The sequence below is a fragment of the Oncorhynchus keta genome, unplaced genomic scaffold, assembly GCF_023373465.1.
Source record: "Oncorhynchus keta strain PuntledgeMale-10-30-2019 unplaced genomic scaffold, Oket_V2 Un_scaffold_4110_pilon_pilon, whole genome shotgun sequence".
In the NCBI taxonomy this organism is placed as follows: Eukaryota; Metazoa; Chordata; class Actinopteri; order Salmoniformes; family Salmonidae; genus Oncorhynchus; species Oncorhynchus keta.
Window position 1 is genome coordinate 130,001 of NW_026290932.1, and position 10,000 is coordinate 140,000.

The 10,000-nt window shown below is 43.4% G+C and overlaps 1 protein-coding gene and 1 long non-coding RNA gene across 7 annotated transcripts in view; one reads left to right on the plus strand and one right to left on the minus strand.

The window, feature by feature from the left end:
* Positions 1 to 2,878, plus strand: part of LOC127928802 (uncharacterized) — a 3,682-nt gene extending 804 nt beyond the window's left edge. Inside the window, exons 1-5 of one of the 6 annotated variants that reach the window (XR_008132250.1) lie at positions 104 to 239; positions 366 to 428; positions 618 to 932; positions 2,197 to 2,322; positions 2,512 to 2,542. This is a non-coding gene — a long non-coding RNA (uncharacterized LOC127928802). The other 5 variants (XR_008132249.1, XR_008132251.1, XR_008132248.1 and 2 more) reach the window with 5 other exon arrangements.
* Positions 1 to 8,372, minus strand: part of LOC127928799 (palmitoyltransferase ZDHHC1-like) — an 86,953-nt gene extending 78,581 nt beyond the window's left edge. Inside the window, 2 exon segments of the mRNA XM_052516147.1 lie at positions 3,528 to 3,760; positions 7,688 to 8,372. The gene's annotated coding sequence lies outside the window, so the exon portion shown is untranslated.
* Positions 8,373 to 10,000: the final 1,628 nt, after the last annotated feature.

A 10,000-nucleotide genomic window follows, 5' to 3' on the forward strand; every position in this document is an offset into this window, starting at 1 on the left:
TAGGTTCAGTCTACTCCATCATGTCAGGATGCTGTATGTGCAGTCTGTCAGTAACAGTAGGGTTAGGTTCAGTCTACTCCATATGTACAGTCTGTCAGTAACAGTAGGGTTAGGTTCAGTCTACTCCGTCATGTCAGGATGCTGTATGTACAGTCTGTCAGTAACAGTAGGGTTAGGTTCAGTCTACTCCGTCATGTCAGGATGCTGTATGTACAGTCTGTCAGTAACAGTAGGGTTAGGTTCAGTCTACTCCATCATGTCAGGATGCTGTATGTACAGTCTGTCAGTAACAGTAGGGTTAGGTTCAGTCTACTCCATCATGTCAGGATGCTGTATGTACAGTCTGTCAGTAACAGTAGGGTTAGGTTCAGTCTACTCCGTCATGTCAGGATGCTGTATGTACAGTCTGTCAGTAACAGTAGGGTTAGGTTCAGTCTACTCCATCATGTCAGGATGCTGTATGTACAGTCTGTCAGTAACAGTAGGGTTAGGTTCAGTCTACTCCATCATGTCAGGATGCTGTATGTACAGTCTGTCAGTAACAGTAGGGTTAGGTTCAGTCTACTCCATCATGTCAGGATGCTGTATGTACAGTCTGTCAGTAACAGTAGGGTTAGGTTCAGTCTACTCCGTCATGTCAGGATGCTGTATGTACAGTCTGTCAGTAACAGTAGGGTTAGGTTCAGTCTACTCCGTCATGTCAGGATGCTGTATGTACAGTCTGTCAGTAACAGTAGGGTTAGGTTCAGTCTACTCCATCATGTCAGGATGCAGTATGTACAGTCTGTCAGTAACAGTAGGGTTAGGTTCAGTCTACTCCATCATGTCAGGATGCTGTATGTACAGTCTGTCAGTAACAGTAGGGTTAGGTTCAGTCTACTCCGTCATGTCAGGATGCTGTATGTACAGTCTGTCAGTAACAGTAGGGTTAGGTTCAGTCTACTCCGCCATGTCAGGATGCTGTATGTACAGTCTGTCAGTAACAGTAGGGTTAGGTTCAGTCTACTCCATCATGTCAGGATGCTGTATGTACAGTCTGTCAGTAACAGTAGGGTTAGGTTCAGTCTACTCCATCATGTCAGGATGCATTATGTACAGTCTGTCAGTAACAGTAGGGTTAGGTTCAGTCTACTCCGTCATGTCAGGATGCTGTATGTACAGTCTGTCAGTAACAGTAGGGTTAGGTTCACTCTACTCCGTCATGTCAGGATGCTGTATGTACAGTCTGTCAGTAACAGTAGGGTTAGGTTCAGTCTACTCCATCATGTCAGGATGCTGTATGTACAGTCTGTCAGTAACAGTAGGGTTAGGTTCAGTCTACTCCATCATGTCAGGATGCTGTATGTACAGTCTGTCAGTAACAGTAGGGTTAGGTTCAGTCTACTCCATCATGTCAGGATGCTGTATGTACAGTCTGTCAGTAACAGTAGGGTTAGGTTCAGTCTACTCCATCATGTCAGGATGCTGTATGTACAGTCTGTCAGTAACAGTAGGGTTAGGTTCAGTCTACTCCATCATGTCAGGATGCAGTATGTACAGTCTGTCAGTAACAGTAGGGTTAGGTTCAGTCTACTCCGTCATGTCAGGATGCAGTATGTACAGTCTGTCAGTAACAGTAGGGTTAGGTTCAGTCTACTCCGTCATGTCAGGATGCTGTCTGTATGTACAGTCTGTCAGTAACAGTAGGGTTAGGTTCAGTCTACTCCATCATGTCAGGATGCAGTATGTACAGTCTGTCAGTAACAGTAGGGTTAGGTTCAGTCTACTCCATCATGTCAGGATGCTGTATGTACAGTCTGTCAGTAACAGTAGGGTTAGGTTCAGTCTACTCCATCATGTCAGGATGCTGTATGTACAGTCTGTCAGTAACAGTAGGGTTAGGTTCAGTCTACTCCATCATGTCAGGATGCTGTATGTACAGTCTGTCAGTAACAGTAGGGTTAGGTTCAGTCTACTCCGTCATGTCAGGATGCTGTGTGTACAGTCTGTCAGTAACAGTAGGGTTAGGTTCAGTCTACTCCATCATGTCAGGATGCTGTATGTACAGTCTGTCAGTAACAGTAGGGTTAGGTTCAGTCTACTCCATCATGTCAGGATGCTGTATGTACAGTCTGTCAGTAACAGTAGGGTTAGGTTCAGTCTACTCCATCATGTCAGGATGCTGTATGTACAGTCTGTCAGTAACAGTAGGGTTAGGTTCAGTCTACTCCGTCATGTCAGGATGCTGTATGTACAGTCTGTCAGTAACAGTAGGGTTAGGTTCAGTCTACTCCATCATGTCAGGATGCAGTATGTACAGTCTGTCAGTAACAGTAGGGTTAGGTTCAGTCTACTCCGCCATGTCAGGATGCTGTATGTACAGTCTGTCAGTAACAGTAGGGTTAGGTTCAGTCTACTCCATCATGTCAGGATGCTGTATGTACAGTCTGTCAGTAACAGTAGGGTTAGGTTCAGTCTACTCCATCATGTCAGGATGCATTATGTACAGTCTGTCAGTAACAGTAGGGTTAGGTTCAGTCTACTCCGTCATGTCAGGATGCTGTATGTACAGTCTGTCAGTAACAGTAGGGTTAGGTTCAGTCTACTCCATCATGTCAGGATGCTGTATGTACAGTCTGTCAGTAACAGTAGGGTTAGGTTCAGTCTACTCCATCATGAGGATGCTGTATGTACAGTCTGTCAGGATCTGTATGTACAGTCTGTCAGTAACAGTAGGGTTAGGTTCAGTCTACTCCATCATGTCAGGATGCTGTATGTACAGTCTGTCAGTAACAGTAGGGTTAGGTTCAGTCTATTCCATCATGTCAGGATGCTGTATGTACAGTCTGTCAGTAAAAGTAGGGTTAGGTTCAGTCTACTCCGTCATGTCAGGATGCTGTATGTACAGTCTGTCAGAACAGTTGAAAATGATCTGACCCCTTTTAGTTGAGAACAGATCAAATTGAACTGACCCCTTTTTAAGCTGAGAACAGTTGAAAATGAACTGACCCCTTTTAGTTGAGAACAGTTGAAAATGAACTGACCCCTTTTTAAGCTGAGAACAGTTGAAAATGAACTGACCCCTTTTAAGCTGAGAACAGTTGAAAATGAACCGACCCCTTTTAGTTGAGAACAGTTGAAAATGAACTGACCCCTTTTAGTTGAGAACAGTTGAAAATGAACTGACCCCTTTAAGTTGAGAACAGATTAAATTGAACTGACCCCTTTTTAGTTGAACAGTTGAAATTGAACTGACCCCTTTTAGTTGAGAACAGTTGAAATTGAACTGACCCCTTTTAGTTAAGAACAGTTGAAATTGAACTGACCCCTTTTAGTTGAGAACAGTTGAAATTGAACTGACCCCAACCCTGTAGATAAGCCTACTTGATTGAACCATTGATTTGACCACTAGGCTGTTATTATATGTGTTTCTGAGGCCATCACCACAACACTGTCACTCTGAGCAAAACCTTTGAACCCATTACAACGAGTCCCACCCCACATTCAGATTGCGATCGATCATATACATGGATTGACTGAGAGGATACGATGTAGCCAGCAGGGATCCAGTGGGAGGGAAGCAAGGGGACAAACACTCCAAACCCGGTGACAGCGAAGAAGAGGTAGAGGAGCCATGCCAGGAGCTGGAAGGGGTGTGGAGGCCAGCTCCACCCGTTGGTCCTGGAGCACAGAGGCAGGTCCCGCCGGGGCCCAGCCTCACTCACTGGGGCCGTACGGTTGGGGTTGGGTTTAGCACACGTCCATACGGGAGGGGCACCTTCTGGAGGGAGGGAGGGAGGGAGGGAGGGAGAGAGAGAGAGAGAGAGGGAGGGAGGGAGGGAGGGAGGGAGGGAGGGAGGGAGGGAGGGAGGGAGGGAGGGAGGGAGGGAGGAGGGAGGGAGGGAGGGAGGGAGACAGAGAGAGAGACAGAGAGAGGGAGGGAGGGAGGAGGGAGGGAGGGAGGGAGGGAGGGGAGGGAGGGAGGGAGGGAGGGAGGGAGGGAGGGAGGGAGGGAGGGAGGGAGGGAGGGGGAGAGGAGGGAGGAGGGGAGGGAGGAGGGAGACAGACAGACAGACAGACAGAGAGGGAGGGAGGGAGGGAGGGAGGGAGGGAGGGAGGGAGGGACAGGGAGGGAGAGAGACAGAGAGAGAGAGAGAGAGAGAGAGAGAGGGAGGGAGGGAGGGAGGGAGGGAGGGAGGGAGGGAGGGAGGGAGGGAGGGACTGGAGACAGACAGACAGACAGACAGACAGACAGACAGACAGACAGACAGACAGACAGACAGACAGACAGACAGACAGACAGACAGGGAGGGAGGGAGGGAGGGAGGGAGGGAGGGAGGGAGGGAGGAGACAGACAGACAGACAGACAGACAGACAGACAGACAGACAGACAGGACAGACAGACAGACAGACAGGGAGGGAGGGAGGGGAGGGAGGGAGGGAGGGAGGGAGGGAGGGAGGGAGGGAGGGAGGGAGGGAGGGAGGGAGGGAGGGAGAGGGAGAGCAAAGCATCAGCATTCTGGTCATTGTTGCATTATTCACATATCATATAACATTGTTATTAGCTACAGTGTTATTGACATTAACTTGCAGTATCATCCATGTCAATGATGCCCATTTTGAAGGAGGTAATTAAGGAAGACCATTTTCCATCGTTTTGGTTACAGGTCAGTACCTATTCAGGTGAGGGCTGTACTGTACCTACATGGTTACCAGCTAACACTAAAACACTAAATGTTTGTGTGCAGGCAGGGTGTTTCTGAAACCTGTCAGCTCATCATTACTTTGTACTGTAGCTAGCTGGCTAGCAAGCCTTCCATATCAGCATCATTATCTCTGTACTGTAGCTAGCATGCCTTCCATATCAGCATCATTATCTCTGTACTGTAGCTAGCAAGCCTACCATATCAGCATCATTATCTCTGTACTGTAGCTAGCAAGCCTACCATATCAGCATCATTATCTCTGTACTGTAGCTAGCAAGCCTACCATATCACCATCATTATCTCTGTACTGTAGCTAGCATGCCTTCCATATCAGCATCATTATCTCTGTACTGTAGCTAGCAAGCCTACCATATCAGCATCATTATCTCTGTACTGTAGCTAGCAAGCCTACCATATCACCATCATTATCTCTGTACTGTAGCTAGCATGCCTACCATATCAGCATCATTATCTCTGTACTGTAGCTAGCAAGCCTACCATATCAGCATCATTATCTCTGTACTGTAGCTAGCAAGCCTACCATATCAGCATCATTGTCTCTGTACTGTAGCTAGCAAGCCTTCCATATCACCATCATTGTCTCTGTACTGTAGCTAGCATGCCTTCCATATCAGCATCATTATCTCTGTACTGTAGCTAGCATGCCTACCATATCACTATCATTATCTCTGTACTGTAGCTAGCATGCCTTCCATATCACCATCATTATCTCTGTACTGTAGCTAGATGGCTAGCATGCCTACCATATCAGCATCATTATCTCTGTACTGTAGCTAGATGGCTAGCATGCCTTCCATATCAGCATCATTATCTCTGTACTGTAGCTAGCTGGCTAGCATGCCTACCATATCAGAATCATTGTCTCTGTACTGTAGCTAGATGGCTAGCATGCCTACCATATCAGCATCATTATCTCTGTACTGTAGCTAGATGGCTAGCATGCCTTCCATATCACCATCATTATCTCTGTACTGTAGCTAGATGGCTAGCATGCCTTCCATATCAATCATTATCTCTGTACTGTAGCTAGATGGCTAGCATGCCTTCCATATCAGCATCATTATCTCTGTACTGTAGCTAGATGGCTAGCATGCCTTCCATATCAGCATCATTATCTACTGTACTGCCTAGCATAGATGGCTAGCAGCCTACCATATCAGCATCATTATCTCTGTACTGTAGCTAGCAAGCCTACCATATCAGCATCATTATCTCTGTACAAAGCTAGCAAGCCTACCATATCAGCATCATTATCTCTGTACTGTAGCTAGCAAGCCTACCATATCAGCATCATTATCTCTGTACTGTAGCTAGCAAGCCTACCATATCAGCATCATTGTCTCTGTACTGTAGCTAGCAAGCCTACCATATCACCATCATTATCTCTGTACTGTAGCTAGCATGCCTACCATATCACTATCATTATCTCTGTACTGTAGCTAGCATGCCTTCCATATCACCATCATTATCTCTGTACTGTAGCTAGCATGCCTACCATATCAGCATCATTATCTCTGTACTGTAGCTAGCATGCCTACCATATCAGCATCATTATCTCTGTACTGTAGCTAGCATGCCTACCATATCACTATCATTATCTCTGTACTGTAGCTAGCATGCCACCATATCACCATCATTATCTCTGTACTGTAGCTAGCATGGCCATATCACTATCATTATCTCTGACAGCTAGCATGCCTTCCATATCACCATCATTATCTCTGTACTGTAGCTAGCATGCCTACCATATCACCATCATTATTGTCTCTGTCTGTACTGTAGCATGCCTTCCATATCAGCATGGTCTCTGTACTGTAGCTAGCATGCCTTCCATATCAGCATCATTATCTCTGTACTGTAGCTAGCATGCCTTCCATATCACCATCATTATCTCTGTACTGTAGCTAGCATGCCTCCATATCACCTCTGTACTGTAGCTAGCATCATATTATCTCTGTACTGTAGCATGCCTTCCATATCACCATCATGCCTACCATATCACTATCATTATCTCTGTACATATCACCATTTATTATCTCTGGCTAGCATGCCTTCCATATCAGCATCATTATCTCTGTACTGTAGCTAGCATGCCTTCCATATCACCATCATTATCTCTGTACTGTAGCTAGCACCCTACCATATCATTATCTCTGTACTGTAGCTAGCATGCCTACCATATCAGCATCATTATCTCTGTACTGTACTAGATAGCTAGCATGCCTTCCATATCACCATCATTATCTCTGTACTGTAGCTAGCATGCCTACCATATCACTATCATTATCTCTGTGTACTGTAGCTAGCATGCCTTCCATATCACCATCATTATCTCTGTACTGTAGCTAGCATGCCTACCATATCAGCATCATTATCTCTGTACTGTAGCTAGCATGCCTACCATATCAGCATCATTATCTCTGTACTGTAGCTAGATGGCTAGCATGCCTTCCATATCAGCATCATTATCTCTGTACTGTAGCTAGATGGCTAGCAAGCCTTCCATATCAGCATCATTATCTCTGTACTGTAGCTAGCTGGCTAGCAAGCCTTCCATATCAGCATCATTATCTCTGTACTGTAGCTAGCATGCCTACCATATCAGCATCATTATCTCTGTACTGTAGCTAGATGGCTAGCATGCCTACCATATCAGCATCATTATCTCTGTACTGTAGTAGCATGCCTTCCATATCAGCATCATTATCTCTGTACTGTAGCTAGATGGCTAGCATGCCTACCATATCAGCATCATTATCTCTGTACTGTAGCTAGCATGCCTACCATATCAGCATCATTATCTCTGTACTGTAGCTAGCATGCCTTCCATATCACCATCATTAACTCTGTACTGTAGCTAGCTGGCTAGCAAGCCTTCCATATCAGCACCATTATCTTAATTGTAGACAGAAGAACAAAAGCACCATCCCGTTATAAAAGGGAAGCTGGTAGTAATTGTAGGTTGTGACTGAGTGACTCACCTTTTCAGTGCGGGTTGAATCGACTGGGGACGCTGCTGCTGCTGCTGCTGAGGGCTGTTCTTCTTAACCAAATCATCTCAGAGTCGGATCACGACAAGGCAGGTCCGCCGTTGTCTTTCCTCCAGGGGATTCAGCTAAAGTCCAGCAGCAGGGTCCCATGTCTTGCTTCAGTCAGCATGAATGCCAGCCATTGTTTTTAACTAGCTGGCTGCACACCACACAGAGGCAATCAGCCGACCCTCCTCCTCCAGGGGAATGTAAGTCAGTAGGGCGTAAAAGTCTATGCCATGAGGGGCTCGCTAGTTAAGCTTCCTAGCTTCCAAATCAACACAAACCCCGTACGATTTGTTTTAGGCCAGCAAGCTAATTGCTATTTGCTAGCTCATCTGAAAGCAAGCGAAAGGTAACGTTAGCTAACTGTACCAGGATCAGTTGATTGATTAGGAGCTTTTTCTTTATGTCTGGAGGTTGTGATCTGTTAGCTCTGTAGCTGACCGCGGTATTAACCTCTACTGTAACAGTCACTATACCACGATTCAACAAAAAATACCAAATCATTAAATATCAAAAGCTACCACCGATTGAGTTATACTAGTTTCATCTTAAATTGTAAGTTATTTTAACCAGATAACGGATAATAACAGTAGACTTGGTTCCTGTAAAAAAATCGTTCCGATTTTTCAACTTCCTGGTTTCCCTGGTAACGACCCAGAGCCCCGTTCTGATTGGTCCGAGTAGGAGTCGCCACCACAGTGACCCCTGGTGGTCATGTCGAGCAACACGCCCATGCTGCACCTGTTTCTAATCCCCAATGCTTTCCACAATGCTTTCACAGACGAGCTACAGGTGCAGCCGAGCCAGGTAGCTAGGCGTGGATTCAATGGGAGAACACTTACACTGCTTGTATGTTTAGTTTCTCCAGATACATAGGAGTCATTTGACGTCTCTTGTTCCACAAATGAATCTTACATCATTGTAATGTAATAGAACGAACAGCAGAGGGCAGCAGTGTGCCATATATGTGAATATCCCATCAGCAATTTATCCTGACTCAGCAACCTTTGGAGTTATTGGGATGCATTGGGCACAGTAGTTTATATATGAATACATACAACATATGAAACGTCATTATATCAGTCAATGTTGCGAGTGAGCGATATCAGGTAATATTCTATATTTCAATGTTTTCTGGAATTTGTGATGTCTAGAGTTTAAAGGTTAATGTTCTGGAACTTTGGTTGACACACAAAGTATTGTTTAAAAACCCAGTGGTGGCGAGAAAAAAGGTACCCAAAAAATACTACTTGAGTAAATGTCTAGATACCTAAATAGAAAATGACTCAAGTAAAAGTTCAAGTTAAAAAATACTACTTGAGTAAATGTCTAGATACCTAAATAGAAAATGACTCAAGTAAAAGTTCAAGTTAAAAAATACTACTTGAGTAAATGTCTAGATAACTAAATAGAAAATGACTCAAGTAAAAGTTCAAGTTAAAAAATACTACTTGAGTAAATGTCTAGATAACTAAATAGAAAATGACTCAAGTAAAAGTTCAAGTTAAAAAATACTACTTGAGTAAATGTCTAGATAACTAAATAGAAAATGACTCAAGTAAAAGTTCAAGTTAAAAAATACTACTTGAGTAAATGTCTAGATAACTAAATAGAAAATGACTCAAGTAAAAGTTCAAGTTAAAAAATACTACTTGAGTAAATGTCTGGATAACTAAATAGAAAATGACTCAAGTAAAAGTTCAAGTTAAAAAATACTACTTGAGTAAATGTCTAGATACCTAAATAGAAAATGACTCAAGTAAAAGTTCAAGTTAAAAAATACTACTTGAGTAAATGTCTAGATAACTAAATAGAAAATGACTCAAGTTAAAGTTCAAGTTAAAAAATACTACTTGAGTAAATGTCTAGATAACTAAATAGAAAATGACTCAAGTTAAAGTTCTCTGTTAAAAAATACTACTTGAGTAAATGTCTAGATACCTAAATAGAAAATGACTCAAGTAAAAGTTCAAGTTAAAAAATACTACTTGAGTAAATGTCTAGATAACTAAATAGAAAATGACTCAAGTAAAAGTTCAAGTTAAAAAATACTACTTGAGTAAATGTCTAGATAACTAAATAGAAAATGACTCAAGTAAAAGTTCAAGTTAAAAAATACTACTTGAGTAAATGTCTAGATAACTAAATAGAAAATGACTCAAGTAAAAGTTCAAGTTAAAAAATACTACTTGAGTAAAAGTCTAAAAGTATTTGGTTCTAAATAGACTTATGTATCCAAGGTAAATGTAATTGCTAAAA